Source organism: Nerophis lumbriciformis, linkage group LG22 (assembly GCF_033978685.3).
Source record: "Nerophis lumbriciformis linkage group LG22, RoL_Nlum_v2.1, whole genome shotgun sequence".
NCBI lineage: Eukaryota > Metazoa > Chordata > Actinopteri > Syngnathiformes > Syngnathidae > Nerophis > Nerophis lumbriciformis.
Genome location: NC_084569.2, coordinates 30,968,807 through 30,985,902, shown reverse-complemented (window position 1 = coordinate 30,985,902; position 17,096 = coordinate 30,968,807). Strand labels below are relative to the sequence as shown.

Here is a 17,096-nt window from a genome sequence, read left to right as displayed (position 1 = left end):
TTGGACTCCGCCAAGGCTGCCCTTTGTCACCGATTCTGTTCATAACTTTTATGGACAGAATTTCTAGGTGCAGTCAAGGCGTTGAGGGGATCCGGTTTGGTGGCTGCAGGATTAGGTCTCTGCTTTTTGCAGATGATGTGGTCCTGATGGCTTCATCAGGCCAGGATCTTCAGCTCTCGCTGGATCGGTTCGCAGCCGAGTGTGAAGCGACTGGGATGAGAATCAGCACCTCCAAGTCCGAGTCCATGGTTCTCGCCCGGAAAAGGGTGGAATGCCATCTTCGGGTTGGGGAGGAGACCCTGCCCCAAGTGGAGGAGTTCAAGTAACTCGGAGTCTTGTTCACGAGTGAGGGAAGAGTGAATCGTGAGATCGACAGGCGGATCGGTGCGGCGTCTTCAGTAATGCGGACGCTGTATCGATCCGTTGTGGTGAAGAAGGAGCTGAGCCGGAAGGCAAAGCTCTCAATTTACCGGTCGATCTACGTTCCCATCCTCACCTATGGTCATGAGCTTTGGGTTATGACCGAAAGGACAAGATCACGGGTACAAGCGGCCGAAATGAGTTTCCTCCGCCGGGTGGCGGGGCTCTCCCTTAGAGATAGGGAGAGAAGCTCTGTCATCCGGGGGGAGCTCAAAGTAAAGCCGCTGCTCCTCCACATCGAGAGGAGCCAGATGAGGTGGTTCGGGCATCTGGTCAGGATGCCACCCGATCGCCTCCCTCGGGAGGTGTTTAGGGCACGTCCGACCGGTAGGAGGCCACGGGGAAGACCCAGGACACGTTGGGAAGACTATGTCTCCCGACTGGCCTGGGAACGCCTCGGGAGCCCCCGGGAGGAGCTGGACGAAGTGGCTGGGGAGAGGGAAGTCTGGGCTTCCCTGCTTAGGCTGCTGCCCCCGCGACCCGACTTCGGATAAGCGGAAGAAGATGGATGGATGGATGGATGGATATCTATCTATCTATCTATCTATCTATCTGGATGGTGGAGCGGTTCAATTTGGATGACAAATGTGGGAGTTGTGCATGTTTGAAAATTGGCCCATTCATTTTTAATGGGGAAAATGTCCCACAAAACCGGGAATTCTGGGTAATCCGGTACATTTTTTAGCATTTTTTTGAGGAGGGCTCACGATTCCAACATTTCGATACTTGAACATTTCCGATCGGATGAAAACTGTGGATGTTGAATCTTACATGTGTGAATGCCCTATGATTTTGGAAGCGATGTTACACGCACCAAAAACAAATCGTGATAATAACTGAAAAATATCGAGCAGATCACGCTGGCATCGATCCAATACCGATACAAACCAATGGTATCGATAGTTGGATCGATTCACGCATCGATGAAGTTTTGAGTGGCATTAAGGAAGGAATCTAGACCCACGCGCGCGCGCACACACACACACACGCGCGCACTCACGCTTTTCTCTCCCTACTGGCGCGCACACGTACACGCACACGCACACGCACGCCGAGCCATAAAGCAGCCGGCGGAGTGGAGCTTCCACCACAGTTCCTCTCCCCGCCTTCCTCCCTCATTCTTCGGCAGCTTCGCGGAGGACTTACACACTTTCCCGGTTCCTCAGGCAACTCCTCGCCGTCCGCTTTCCTTCGGAGACTACGGGTTTTACCTTCAAGCCTTCCGGTTGTCGTTTACGAGCGGACACAATTATCTGCCATTAAAGCCGGAAATACAACATTGTTGTCCCCGGTACACCGGTCCTATTCGGAAGAGCAACAGCCTGGAAGACAACAGTGAGGTAACAATTCGTCCATATCCTTGTCCTTACTTGCTTATAGCGCCACATTATGTTGTACTCAATTGTTGTACATTTGTTAACTCTGCAGGTGTTTTATGTACCAATTTATCCTGTTTGCTCACCCTCAGCATCACCTTCATGATGGTTTTTTTTAGTGCTTTATAGTCAAGCAGGGGTGATTCAAGGACAAGTAGACTTTTGTTTTTTTACTGTGTATCAGTGTGTGTGTGTGTGTGTGTGTGTGTGTGTGTGTGTGTGTGCACATCCTACAAATATTACATGAATCTCTGCACTTCCTCCCTTCCTTTGTCCTTACACAACCCCTCCTCAGGAACAGATGATGCTTGTACTATCTAAAGTAGTGGTGGGCGATGCTGCACATTTTTGCTTATCGATCCCAAAAAACCGCAGCAAATTTTTCTCGTAAGAAGTCCTTTGAATCCAATTCATCCGTTCCAGACGCCCCAAAAACATGCACACGTTTTAGCGAGAGTCATTTTAGTTTTGACACAACGTGAAATTGACGTGTGAGTCGGGATAAAAGCGCAGTTAATGTCACTTTTACGTATATTGAAGACTCTGGTTGGGTTAAAAGAAAAAGATAAATGAAGATAAAAACATAATATTTACTGTTATTAAAGTGGAAAGAGAGAGGATGGGAGTTATGTCTTAATTCAAGTGTTTCTCACCTTGTCAAAGTGCTGGAACTCACAACTTTATTTGGCCCCATGGTGGCTTATTTTGTGGGCCCAATAAAAAAACTTATTTCACGGGATCCAGAATGCCAGCCGGCGCCCCTGCTTATGTTACCGGTATTACCAATATTGACACTTTTTATTCGAAAATGTCATTCAAAAATAAATCGATGATTTTGCCCTCAATTTGTCATTGATGATTATAATTAGAATAAAACTAGTCATGTCCCGATCAGGGTCATATGCTGCCGATTCAGATCATGCATGAGTGAGATCGGCTGATACCAACACCGATACAATCACATGTATTAACTGTACATTTTTCATTGTATTTATGGTGAAGGTTATTGACAATTTAACAGTATCTCTACTATTACTTTCTTATTCTCTTTTGTTACATCCAATTGTTTGAGCAAAACAAAGTCAATAGTACGCAGTAACAAAAACAAAAACGTCTCTCTACTAATCTTGTAAATCCTTCAGTTTTTGCCCTCAAGGTCCAATTGTGTCCAGATAAGTATTATCATAGTTTGTAAACATGAGCAAAAACAACATACAATTATTTTGAGAGAAAAAAATGATCGACCTAATGTACTAGTATAGATCATATACTGATATACCCTTAATATCGACACCGCCGATTTATGGATCGATCCATTCTCCTCTTACGTATTGTGTTATGTTATTATATAGTTATTTTTCTTTACTATATATAGTGTATATACAGTTTTATTATTCTCTCTCTTGACTCTTATTGTGTTGATTTCCTGATAATAGCGGCTTACTTTCTGCTTCCATTAACACTCAAAGTAACTAAGGACTTATTTTTTGCTTAGCCGTTAGCTTAGCTACTAGCATGCCTACGCCTGGCTTGCTCTTGGTGTGTAACACGTTTAGCCTCTTCCTCCAGTGATAATAATACTTGATAATGATACTTTAAGATACTAAGAAATTCAGTTTATTTAGCTTTTTCACGAAAACCGGTGGCCGATCAATCGGCACCAGGGCGGGCCCGTGGCATAGGCCGTATAGGCAAAGGCCGTATAGGCAAATGCTAAGGGCGCCGTCCATCAGGGGGCGCCACGCAAGTGCCACAAATGTTGGAGAGAAAAAAAAAAAAAAGAGAAAAAAAGTTGGTACTATTATTTCTAAATACAAAAAATAATCCCACGTTAATTAAAATGCAAAGTAAAGCCTATTTAATAGAAATATTATTTGTTACAACATCCGCCCCCCCCAACACCCCCCCCCCCCGCCCCCCCCCCCCCCCCCCCCCCCCCCGCACGGTGCGCCCCCTCACCTCCCGTATCATGACTCTTTTTGGACGTCACCACATCAAAAAAATCAACACAAGATGTCAAAACGGCCAAAACTGTCAGGTGCCCAGGGAAGAAAAAAGAGAAAAGAAGAGGAGGAGAAACGAGAAAAGACAGAGGTAGCAAGTAGGTAACGTTAGCCTATATGAAATGATTTGTCTGTTACAGAATGTGATAGTAACCTGGCTTTTTAGCATTAAGCTAATGTTACATGAGTCGGCAATTGCTAATCAATAAATAGCTAGTTCTGTTTTAACGTCGGGTTAATATTGTGGAGGGGGCTAAATTGTTATGGAAAATAATAATGTAACGTTAGGTAATTACAGTACTCCCACCTACATTCCTCTGGGACATTTGTATTATATATTTTAAGCAGGTGTTTTTTGTTTACATTGTTATTGCCTTCTGGTTAGCTAATGTTTGCCCTGCAGGTAATAGTCACTTTTCCACCCCTTTATATATTAGGTATAGTTGTAAGTAAAAAAAAAAAGGTCAAAGACAAAGCTATTCGGTTTCTTGTGAGTATATACACTTCACTGCCGATGTGGGGGGGCGCCACCTAAAATCTTGCCTAGGGCGCCAGATTGGTTAGGGCCGGGCCTGATCGGCACATCCACAAATGAAAGACAAGACTGATATTTTAATGGTTATAGTTAATGGCTACATCACACGTTTACACGTACACACATTCAGCATGTTCGAAAAAGGAGCAGGAAGATGCAGACGTTTTTTTTAATCCTACACCCTTTGTCCGTGTCATAGCAATTACTCTCAATTTGTTCACTTGCTGGTTTTAAAATTTACCATTTTTATAACAAAAATAAATAAATGAAAAGGATAAAGGCGTGTATTAGGAGAGTTAATAGTTTGTAGATAGCTTTTACATAAATAAAAATAATAAAATAAATAAATAATAAACAAGAGCAGTATCGTACACTTCTCTTTTGTAAAGTAAATCTTAACAGCCGATATGGGCATCTACATCAACTATATGATTTACCTGAGAAGCTGGACAGGACAAAAAAAAAAAAAAGGTTTTAAATAAAATAAAATAAATAAATAAATAAAAATAGTAAAAGTGTAAGAGTTGACTGAAACGTTGTTTGCTAATAAATGTGTAATACCTTTATTAATGATAAAGGAATGAATGAGCATAGGAGTAAACCTATGCTCATTCATGTAAACCTTGAATGAGCACTGTTGAGTTTTGAGAAAATAAAAGGATTTTAAGTGCGCCTCATAGTCCAAAAAATACCGTATTCTGATTTTATCTCGATTTGGATTTCGGCTTCTTACGATCATGAAAATATTGTAAAGAAAAGGTCAAATTAAAAAAATGAGGAGTGTATTAGTGAAAAAAGACACTGTGTACTAGAAGTTTGGGATCTCAACATTGTTGCTACTTTTTATGTGAGTTAATTTGTCTTTGTCACGACGTGGACTATGGTGGGGTTTGTTTTCCTGAGATGCAAACGAACTGGACCGGACATGGCGTGAAGGTAGATACATGATTTAATTATGTCTATAAAAAGGTACAAACGAAAAGCGCACACAAGGCGGAGATACAAACTTGACTATGAAACAAAACTAGCACTTGGGCAAAACTATGGACATGAAATGAACAAAAACTTACATGGCATGGCATGAAGCATAAACTATGGAAAACATGATTCTCATGGGTAGCAGAAGGTAATGTCGCCAGAACGACCAACTGAAAATGACAGGCTTAAATAGTAGTGACATGATTAACACAGGTGCGTGAGTCCAAAACGTGAAACAGGTGAAACTAATAAGTTGTCATGGAAACAAAACAAACAAGAGTGCGCAAACCGGAACTAAAAAGAGTCCAAAAACCAAACAGAACATAGCCAAACAAAACATGATCAAAAGACATGACAGTCTTTGTGAGAAGGAACATTTTTGGGGAAAATAATGCGCTCATTCATCCCCAAAAGACTCAACCGCCCCGTCCTAAACTAAACAATGTCGAGATCGCCACTTGAAACTGCGACTAAACTACGAAGCTAAATCTAGCAAGAACAATTCATACACATCTCATTAACTTGTGTGGTTGTGAACGACATCATTGATGTACGATCAATCTATGGACAGCAGTCGCAACTTGAGTGGCTCTCCCCCGTTTTTTTTCAAAAACTGCCTTAATTCGTCAACAGTACAGCACATTCCACCCCTTCACAATAACAGCGCTGTGCACAAAATCCGGTCTGACTGCGCTAACAAAATAAAGGTTTAAAAAAAAAATACCTTACATAAGCGTAATGCACTTAAAGCACTTATTGATACATTTACAAAATGATCATGCTTAAAATACTGGTCAAAATTGTCCAAAGATGCATTGCACCAATTATTGTGAGGATTTTTTGCATTTAATTAACGAACATTTGTGGGTTTAAATCAGGGGATGTTGTTGTGAGTTTGTAAAACTTTTTGAGACACTAGTGATTAAGGACTTTATAGATACTGTATATCAGTGTTTTTCAACCACCGTGAGATACAGTTTCACCTATTTTGGTTAAAAATATTTTTTGCAAACCAGTAATTATAGTCTGCAAATGATGTGTTGTTGTTGAGTTTCTGTACTGTCTGGAGATCGACAGACTTACCACGTTATACTCTTCCATATCAGTAGGTGGCAGCCGATAGCAATTTGCTGTGTAGATGTCGGAAACAGCGGGAGGCAGTGTGCAGGTAAAAAGGTGTCTAATGCTTAAACCAAAAATAAACAAAAGGGGAGTGCCCCTAGGAAAAGGCATTGAAGCTTAGGGAAGGCTAGGCAGAACGAAACTAAAACTAAACTGGCTTACAAAGTAAACAAAAACAGAATGCTGGACGACAGCAAAGACTTACTGTGGAGCAAAGACAATGTACATCCGAACATGACATGACAATCAACAATGTCCCCACTAAGAAGGATAAAAACAACTGAAATATTCTTGATTGCTAAAACAAAGTAGAGGCGGGAAATATCGCTCAAAGGAAGACATGAAACTGCTACAGGAAAATACAAAAAAAAGGGAAAAAGCCACCAAAATAGGAGCGCAAGACAAGAACTAAAACACTACACACAAGAAAACAGCAATAAACTCCAAATAAGTCAGCGTGATGTGACAGGTGGTGACAGTACACCTACTTTGAGACAAGAGCTATAGTGATGCATGCTTGGTTATGGTTTAAAGTCATATCCAACAATTGCGACAACTTTTTACTGTAAACTGAGTTTTGTTTTTTAATGATTTCTGCTGGTGGTGTGCCTCCGAATTTTTTCAACACAAAAAATGTGCCATGGCTCAAAAAAGGTTGAAAAACACTGCTGTATATCTTGGTTATTGTATAGAATTGCATTTGTTATGCAAAAACACACACAATAAAATGAGTGTAAAAGGTAAAAAAACGGTGTTAAAAAAATTTAAATGAAAAAACAAAATTGTATATATTTTTTCATATTCCACCCATCCATTTTCTACCGCTTATCCCCTTTCGGGGTCGCGGGGGGTGCTCGAGCCTATCTCATATTGCTTTTGTTATTTAAATGTTTGTTGTAATTTTTTTTATCATCATTAATATTTTTTGTTATTATTATCATTTTACTTGTTTATTCGTTACTAATTTATATCCGGTTGTTCTTTTAAATTATATTTAATTAAAGTTGAGTTCTGGTGTTACAATAAAAACTCCTTTTTTCAAATGAATGAATAATCGTGGTTTTAGTATCAATCGTGATTATTATTCCTGTTATAATCGTCCAGCCCTATTTTCCGCCACAGAGTGATTAGAAGTGGCTTTGCACTGTGGAGGGACGTCAGCCGCTAGCAAGGATGCTACATGGCACATTAGTCTGTCACATTTGCAGGACACAGCTAGAATTTGTCATCAACATGCATCATCACGATACGAGTAAAAGCTCTGTCATTTACATTGTCTATATCGCGCAACCTAGTATTGATCCGATACCGATACTTTCCTTGCTATTGATACTATCGATATTTGTCTCGGCCTCCTAGCGCCCTAATTTAAAGCACATGGACAAAAGTAAACACTAGGGATGTCCGATAATGGCTTTTTGCCGATATCCGATATTCCGATATTGTCCAAATCTTTAATTATCGATACTGATATCAACAGATACCAATATCAACCGATACCGATATATACAGTCGTGGAATTAACACATTATTATGCCTAATTTGGACAACCAGGTATGGTCCTTTTTTTAAAAATTAATAAAATAAAATAAGATAAATAAATTAAAAACTTTTTATTGAATAAAAAAGAAAGTAAAACAATATAAAAACAGTTACATAGAAACTAGTAATTAATGAAAATGAGTAACTGTTAAAGGTTAGTACTATTAGTGGACCAGCACAATCATGTGTGCTTACGGACTGTATCCCTTGCAGACTGTATTGATATATATTGATATATAATGTAGGAACCAGAATATTAATAACAGAAATAAACAACCCTTTTGTGTGAATGAGTGTGAATGAGTGTAAATGGGGGAGGGAGGTTTTTTGGGTTGGTGCACTAATTGTAAGTGTATCTTGTGTTTTTTATGTTGATTTAATGAAATTAAAAAAAAAATAAAATAAAAGAAACGATACCGATAATAAAAAAAAACGATACCGATAATTTCCGATATTACATTTTAAAGCATTTATCGGCCGATAATATCGGCAGGCCGATATTATCGGACATCTCTAGTAAACACCCCTTGAAGTCCTTTATAGGGTAATGCTTAATAATTAATTACACACGGTTGCTACATGCCTCATAAATCGCTATAATCCATAATTAAAAACAAATCTTCTGGAATAATAAAATAAACTATACCAGTGTGCCAATATAATTAAAAAGGAGGATTGCTTTAGAAAAATGTTATGATGCTGCGGAGAACGATCATGTTTTTAAGAGCAGGCTTAAGACCCACCTTTTAGATTTGGCTTTTACCTGATATTAATTATTTTATTGAAGTCATTTTGTATTTTACTTTTTATCTTATTAGTTATGCAATATTTTATTTAGTTCTATTTATTTATTATTTATTTACTATATATTAATTTTATATGCAGTCCTGGTCAAAAGTTTACATACACCTGTGAAGGACATAATGTCAAGGCTGTCTTGAGTTTCCAATAATTTCTACAACTCTTATTTTTTTGTGATAGAGTGACTGGAGCACATACTTGTTGGTCACAAAAAACATTCATGAAGTTTGGTTCTTTTATGAATTCATTATGGGTCTACTGAAAATGTGACCAAATCTGCTGGGTCAAAAGTATACATACAGCAACGTTAATATTTGGTTACATATCCCTTGGCAAGTTTCACTGCAATGAGGCGCTTTTGGTAGCCATCCACAAGCTTCTGGTTGAATTTTTGACCACTCCTCTTGACATGGACTTGTTTCTTCAGCATTGTCCACACGTTTAAGTCAGGACTTTGGGAAGGCCATTCTAAACCCTTAATTCTAGCCTGATTTAGCTATTCCTTTACCACTTTTTGAACTTTAGAACACTTAACTGCGCCCAAGACCTAACCTCCAGGCTGATAATTTTAGGTTGTCCTGAAGAATTTTGAGGTAATCCTCCTTTTTCATTGTCCTATTTACTCTCTGTAAAGCACCAGTTCCATTGGCACCAAAACAGGCCCAGAGCACAATACTACCACCACCATGCTTGATGGTAGACATGGTGTTCCTGGGATTAAAGGCCTCACCTTTTCTCCTCCAAACATATTGCTGGGTATTGTGGCCAAACAGCTCAATTTTTGTTTCATCTGACATCACATGGACAAAGATAAGACCTTCTGAAGGAAAGTTCTGTGGTCAGATGAAACAAAAATTTAGCTATTTGGCCACAATACCCACAGTAAATTAATAAAAGAACCAAACTTCATGAATGGTTTTTGTAACCAACAAGTATGTGCTCCAATTAATCTATGACAAAAAAATAAGAGTGGTTGAAATTATTGGAAACTCAAGACAGCCATAACATTATGTTTGTCACGACGGGGTTTTCGCAGCTTACTGCGGGGTTCGTTCTCCCGAGATGCAGACGGACCACTCCGGACATGGCGTGCAGGTAGGAACATGATATAATTATCAATACTCAAAGAGGTACAAAAAACAGAAAACGAGCCGACAGAAAAACGTGCGTGATCGCACTCGAAGCTAAAGCTAACACTTAGCATGGACTATGGACAAGAAATAATCACGTAACTTTGGCATGAAACTAACAACTTACGTAGCAGGTTGCATGAAGCAAATAATGACGCCAGCCCGACTGACCGGCAAAAGCGGGCTTAAATAATGCCTCTGATTAGTGCTCGGGAAGCAGGTGAGTGGGCGAACACTAATCAGAGACAGGTGGAAATAATAAGTAACCATGGTAACTAAAACAAACAAGGGTGCACAGAAACAGGAACTATTGGAGTCCAAAGCTAACAGAACATAACAAAACATGATCCGTACCACGGATCATGACAATGTTCTTTACAAATGTATGTAAACTTTTCACCACGACTGTATATATTTTGAATTTTTGTAATTTTATAATTTTGTATTAATCTTCATATGTCTTACTTGTATTTTATTCTTTATCTCTAATCATGGTTCTTACTATTTTACAAGTGTTATTACGGACCGAGTCCCTTTGGGACAGAGCACCCTATTGAATTACTAGCGTTTTATTATTATACCGCTGCCTCTTTGAGCTGTAATTTGACCCCCTTAACATGCTTCAAAACTCACCAAATTAGACACACACATCAGGACTGGCAAAAATTGCGATCTAATCAAAAAATCCAAATCCCAAAACTCAAAATTGCGCTCTAGCGCCCCCTAGGAAGAAAACACAGACAAAACTGCCTCTAACTCCCAGTAGGAATGTCGTAGAGACATGAAACAAAAACCTCTATGTAGGTCTCACTTAGACCTACATTTTATACAACCCCCAGCAAAAATCAACAGGAAGTTTGCAATTCCCCCTTCAAAACAGAACTTGAGTAAAAACAGTCACCTTTTTTCAAACATTATCTCCTCTGAGCGCGTTTGTCGTGTCGGCTTCAAATTAGCACAGGAGAAAGATTGAACCCTTCTGTTAAAAGTTGATGAAAGAGTTTTAATTACTGCTCCGGTTTGGATTTTATGAGCCCTCAAAGTCGGTCCCGTCCATCGCTGCTTGCAGCTTTAATTATTTTTATTTTCCAACGTTCCTCAGATGAGCCATCTGCCTCAGGGGTTATCGGCCGTGCTTATGGGGGCGCTTTTGTGTCAGCGTCCTGGTGGCCATGGTCTGATGACTTCCTGGGGCAGATGGCTCCTGTGATAGTGTTTACTCACATGTCTCCTCTGTACTCAGCCATGCAATCATTTGTCCATATAGTTGCATATGTGTGTATGTTGTGTGCGTTTGTTTGTGCTTGGTATCTGTGTCCATGCGTACGTATGTGATAATGGGGGATACGGGCCACCGGGGTATTGTTTTTAACTTTGTAAAGCACTTTGCGTTGCATTTCTTTTATGTTAGAAAAGCGCTTTATAAATAAAGGTTGATTGATTGATTGATTAATAGTAACCACCTCATATTTACCAAGACAGATTTTTTTCAACCAGCTCCATATATCCTGTTGATGTAAAAACATGCCGTCCCAATCAACGTTCCCTCTAAGGTGCGCGCCTGTGCAATTGCGCACTGCTCAAGCGTCCTCTGCGCACGGCAAATCTATGCCACGCACAAAATCAAATAAAAAAATAAGCGCATAACAATTTTCGACATACGGACACGACAGAGAAAACAGTTTTCGTCATCATTGTTCAAATATTGTAACGTCTGTCGAGACGCTTTGAGGACATTAATTCCATCGATCACTTTACTGAGCAAAACTCTTTATTGTCGGCCATAAACACATCACCAAAACATTAGTAAAAAAAAATGATATCTAGCAAAACTGGTCATTTTCTGCAGTACAAACCAGATCAAAACCAACTTTGTTATATCAACAGCAGCCACTCGCTCTTTCTCACTTGCGCCAACACATGCACATACCGGTATGTCACTTAGCCAGTGATGCGTTTACAGCCACACATAAAGTGTCATTCCAGGTCATTACACTATGATTTACCAATCAAATGTGTGCTTATTCTAGTGTCATTTATTAGGAATCTTAATTTATAAATATTAATCATTAAATGCTGTTAGTATATTAAATAAATACTAATAAAAATATATTTTTTACAAACAGGAAGTTGCAGGAATGTACACATGATCCCCTGCTTACATCTCATTGTGCAACATGTGAATGTTTTATTGGGAACTAAATGCAATGTCTGAAAGGGGTACATATTATTTCCAAAGCAGGACCTCCACCCAGACAAACAATACTAGTCCACAGCTCATTTGTTGTTATTGTCATTGTAAGTGGGCCTAAACACTTATATTAGAAAATAATCTCATGGAAATGACTGCTGTCATTTGATTATAATAATAAGAGAATGTTGTCTGTCTATCTGTGTTGGCCCTGCGATGAGGTGGGGACTTGTGCAGGGTGTACACCGCCTTCCGCCCGAATGCAGCTGGGATAGGCTCCAGCACCCCCGCAACCCTGAATGGGACAAGCGGTAGGAAATGGATGGATGGATGGAGATTGAACTTGTTATTTAGTCAGGTTTGGGACAGGTGTGCTGCTGGTGTAGCCACAGTGTGCACGTCTGATGTTGCTCACATGGGCTCCACTGAATGCTCAGGGAGTTTTTGCGTTTGCTCACACATGAAAAATTAGAGGGAACATTGGTCCCAATACTTGCTCAACAGTTCACTTGTTTGCTCTCGTTCCATCCCCGATCGAGCGATTACGTGTGCACTGTGCACTAGTAACGGTCACATCAGCTGTTGTAGCATATCAGTATGGCTTTCATATTTAGTGAGTTTAACAGCAAGGAGCCTCTTGGTTCTTCCAGTCTTCACTCTCAACTGGTCAGAGGAGCTCTGCCTGTTCCTTTCTATTTTTAGTCTCTATTTACAATGCAGTAGCTATAGAGGCAAGATGAGTCTTTTCACTCGGTTTCGCTCCTTTCAGTCACTTTATTCGCTTCATTGCAACGCCTTGGATTCTCTGGCTTTTCACCCCAAAGCCGCCTGTACTTTCTCCTGTCATAATTAAGGTCAAATAGTGCAATTTGACACATTAAACACAATGGTGGAAGCTCAGCTCGCCCTGCCACCTGCTCCACAGCTGTGCACACACACACACACACACACACACGCACACGTGTGTACATGTACATTATAATAGCATGTTGTGGTTGGGAAGCCAGCAGAATAGAAAGGGGCTGGGGGGTTAATCTCTGGATGCTTTTAAACCTAAATCACCATGTGACCTACAAACAACCACCCTACATTCTTGTTGAACCCACACAACAGGGCCTTTACTTGCTGACTTGCAGTATCCCATCACAAAGTTACTAAAACAGCGAATTATAATCTGGTGTTCAAATAGCGTGATCAAAATGATGAAGCCTGTGTACTCGCTGGCACTAAGGAGACTACCGTATTTTTCGGACTATAAGGCGCACTTAAAATCCTTTCATTTTCTCAAAACTTACCAAGCTATTTTATTTGGTACATGGTGAAATGATACGTGTGACCAGTAGATGGCAGTCACACATAGGAAATATGTGTAGACTGCAATATGACTCAAGTAGGGTTGTACGGTATACCGGTTTTAGTATAGTACCACAATGTTAATGAATCATATTCGGTACTATACCGCCTCTAAAAAGTACCGGTGACCCCCCCTCCCCATCGTCGTCACGTCGTGACATTGCTGGTTTTACGAGCAGAGGAGCATATTCGGACAATCACGGAGTACTTACAAACAGACATAGTGTGTAGACAGAAAAGGGAGAATAGACGCATTTTGGCTTAAAAACTAAGGATAAAGGTGAAGTTATAACACTGAAACTGTCATGATCTGTGGCCCGGATCATGTTTTTGTTATATTCTGCTAGTTTTGGATTCCCTTAGTTCACGGGTCGGCAACCCAAAATGTTGAAAGAGCCATATTGGACCAAACATACAAAAAAGTAATCTGTTTGGAGCCGCAAAAAAAATTAAAAGACTTGTATAAGTGTTATAATGAAGACAATACGTGATGTAAGTGGCTAATTAGCTATATTAGCCTACTATCAAAATGAATATGTGTCGCAGGGGACGCACATCTTTGTTGACAGAACTGTTGACATGTAATGCAATTTTACAACATTGGAAAACATTAGTAAAACTTCTCAGAGGGTGAGATAACGCCTGGAAATGACTGTCTTAGAATAGATGTGTGTGTCCAAGTTAAAGGAAATGGCAGGCTGTCTTCTTCTAATGGATTCATTACAATCTTTGCAAGCTGGGTAACGTTTGCTGTGGTCTGGAACAACATGACACACTAACAACTCTCAGAAATGCTGCCAATATTACATACAGATAATGTGTCATGAAACATGGAAAAACGAAATACACAGAGGGCATAAGTAAAAGAAATTAAATGAGCTCAAATATACCTACAAATGAGGCATACTGATGCAATATGTACATACAGCTAGCCTAAATAGCATGTTAGCATCGATTAGCTTGCAGTGATGCAGTGGCCAAATATGCCTGATTAGCACTCCATAACAAGTCAATAACATCAACAAAGCTCACCTTTGTGCATTCACGCACAGTATAAAACGTTTTGTGGACAAAATGAGACAACAGAGGAGTGGCATAAAACAGGTCTTTCTGTGGCAGCGTCGGAGAAAATAATGCATGTAAACAAACTGTTGAGTCACAGTCCACACAACGATGGTAAGTTCAAGGGCCGCTGAAATTAGTAGGACAAAACGTTGCTCGCCAAATACTCTCTTAAGCAGTGGGCTTTCTGTCGTGTTTGTCCTCCTACAGAAACCCTATTACAACAAAACATACATTTTTCACCCCATTTTTTTCCCATTTCCATACATTTTTGAAAAAGCTCTATGTAGCCACCAGGGCGCCGCTCAAGAGCCGCATGTGGCTCTAGAGTCGCGGGTTGCTGACCCCCGCCTTAGTTCCTGTTTTTGTGCACCCTTGTTTGCTTTTAGTTACCATGGGTGCTTATTGTTTCCACCTGTCTCTGATTGGTGCTCGGGACGCTCGCCTGTTTCCCGAGCACTAATCAGAGGGACTATTTAATCCTGCCTTTGCCGGTCAGTCGGCCTGGCTTCATTGTTTGCTTCATGCAACAAGTTACTTGAGTATTTCTTGTCTTTTGCCTATGCTAAGTGGTAGCCTTAGCTCCGAGTGCGATCGGCACGTTGTTCCGTCGGTTTATTTTCTGTTTTGGCACTTGTTCGAGTTTTTGAGAATAAATCATGTTCCTACCTGCACGTCCTGTCCGGAGTGGTCCGTTTGCATCCCGGGGGAACGAACCTCGCAGCAAGCTGCGACCCCCCGCTCGTGACAGAAACACCCTCAGGAAGAGGTGCTAACGGTTAAAGTCCATCCGCAGTCTGCAGTGTTGTAGCTACTTCTAAATCACTAATCCTTGTCTCCATGGCGACAAATAAAGTATGTTTCTTACAAGTATCACGCCTGCATGATGAGGAATAGCTAAACATGCTTCACTACATGCCGTAGCTCACCGGCATCAAAATGTAAACAAACGCCATTGGTGGATCTGCACCTAACATCCACTGTAATGATACCAAGTACAGGATTGTATCTAGTCGATACTAACAATCAATTAATCAATCAATGTTTATTTATATAGCCCTAAATCACAAGTGTCTCAAAGGGCTGCACAAGCCACAACGACATCCTCGGTACAAAGCCCACATAAGGCAAGGAAAAACTCACCCCAGTGGGACGTCGATGTGAATGACTATGAGAAGCCTTGGAGAGGACCGCATATGTGGGTAACCCTCTCCCTCTAGGGGAGACCGAATGCAATGGATGTCGAGTGGGTCTGACATAATATTGTGAGAGTCCAGTCCATAGTGGATCCAACATAATAGTAAGAGTCCAGTCCATAGTGGGGCCAGCAGGACACCATCCCGAGCGGAGACGGGTCAGCAGCGCAGAGATGTTCCCAGCCGATGCACAGGCGAGCGGTCCACCCCGGGTCCCGACTCTACTACTATGATTTTATTGATATTTTTTGGCATCACAATCACAACATCTTCTTTTATTTTTTATTTTTTTATTTTTTTTTATTTATGTTATGTTTATGAACTCAGGAAATATGTCCCTGGACACATGAGGACTTTGAATATGGCCAATGTATGATCCTGTAACTACTTGGTATCGGATCGATACCCACATTTGTGGTATCATCCAAAACTAATGTAAAGTATCCAAACAAACAACAGAAGAATAAGTGATTATTACATTTTAACAGAAGTGTAGACAGAACATGTTGAAACAGAAAGTAACCAGATATTAACAGTAAATTAACAAGTAGATTAATAATCATTTTTTACAGCTTGTCCTTTGTAATTTTGACAAAATAATAGAATGGTAAATGACACAATATGTTACTGTATGTAGGAGCCTTTGTTTGCTTACTTACTAATAAAAGACAAGAGGTCTAGTATGTTCACTATTTTATTTAAGGACAAAATAGTTCTTTAATTGCAATAATAAACATGTTTAATGGATCGTAAGATTTTTTGTCCAAATAAAGCCAATAATGCCATCTTTTGTAGTGCCCTTTATTTAGAAAAGTATCGAAAGGTATCGAAAAGTATCGAAATACATTTTGGTACCGCTACCAAAATATTGGTACCGGAACAACCCTCATACAGACACACAAATTAGTACACACGCACGTGAATTGGATTACCTGCGCAAATGATTAATTAAATACACGCTTGCAAATAATTTTTCTACAATAATACTTCCATAAGCATCTCTTGTCAAAGCGTTCTGAGCGTTCATTTTGCCTTCCCCGAAGAAGAATGGCCTATGCTTGCGGCGTTATTTTAGGCTGTTGGTACCGTTAAAATCGCGAAAAGGATAAATGTTTCTTCAGAGTTCCTCGAGAGGATATCCAAGAAGGGCGAAAGAGTCAATTTTACAAAAAATATTTGTATCCTAATACCATTGGTATTTATGAAGTATCTGTGGTTTCATTGTATCAAGTTGGTTAGTTCAGTGTCTTTCAACCTTTTTTGAGCCAAGGCACATTTTTTGCGATGAAAAAACACCACCAGCAGAAATCATTAAAAAACGAAACTCAGTTGACAGTAATAAGTCGTCGTCGCAATTGTTGGATATGACTTTAAATCATAACCAAGC

General features: G+C 40.1%; 1 protein-coding gene across 1 annotated transcript in view; it reads left to right on the top strand.

The window, feature by feature from the left end:
* The first annotated feature begins 1,483 nt into the window (after positions 1–1,483).
* Positions 1,484–17,096, top strand: part of gng13b (guanine nucleotide binding protein (G protein), gamma 13b) — a 41,145-nt gene continuing 25,532 nt past the window's right edge. Inside the window, exon 1 of the mRNA XM_061973679.1 lies at positions 1,484–1,760. The gene's annotated coding sequence lies outside the window, so the exon portion shown is untranslated. The remainder of the gene's footprint in view (positions 1,761–17,096) is intronic.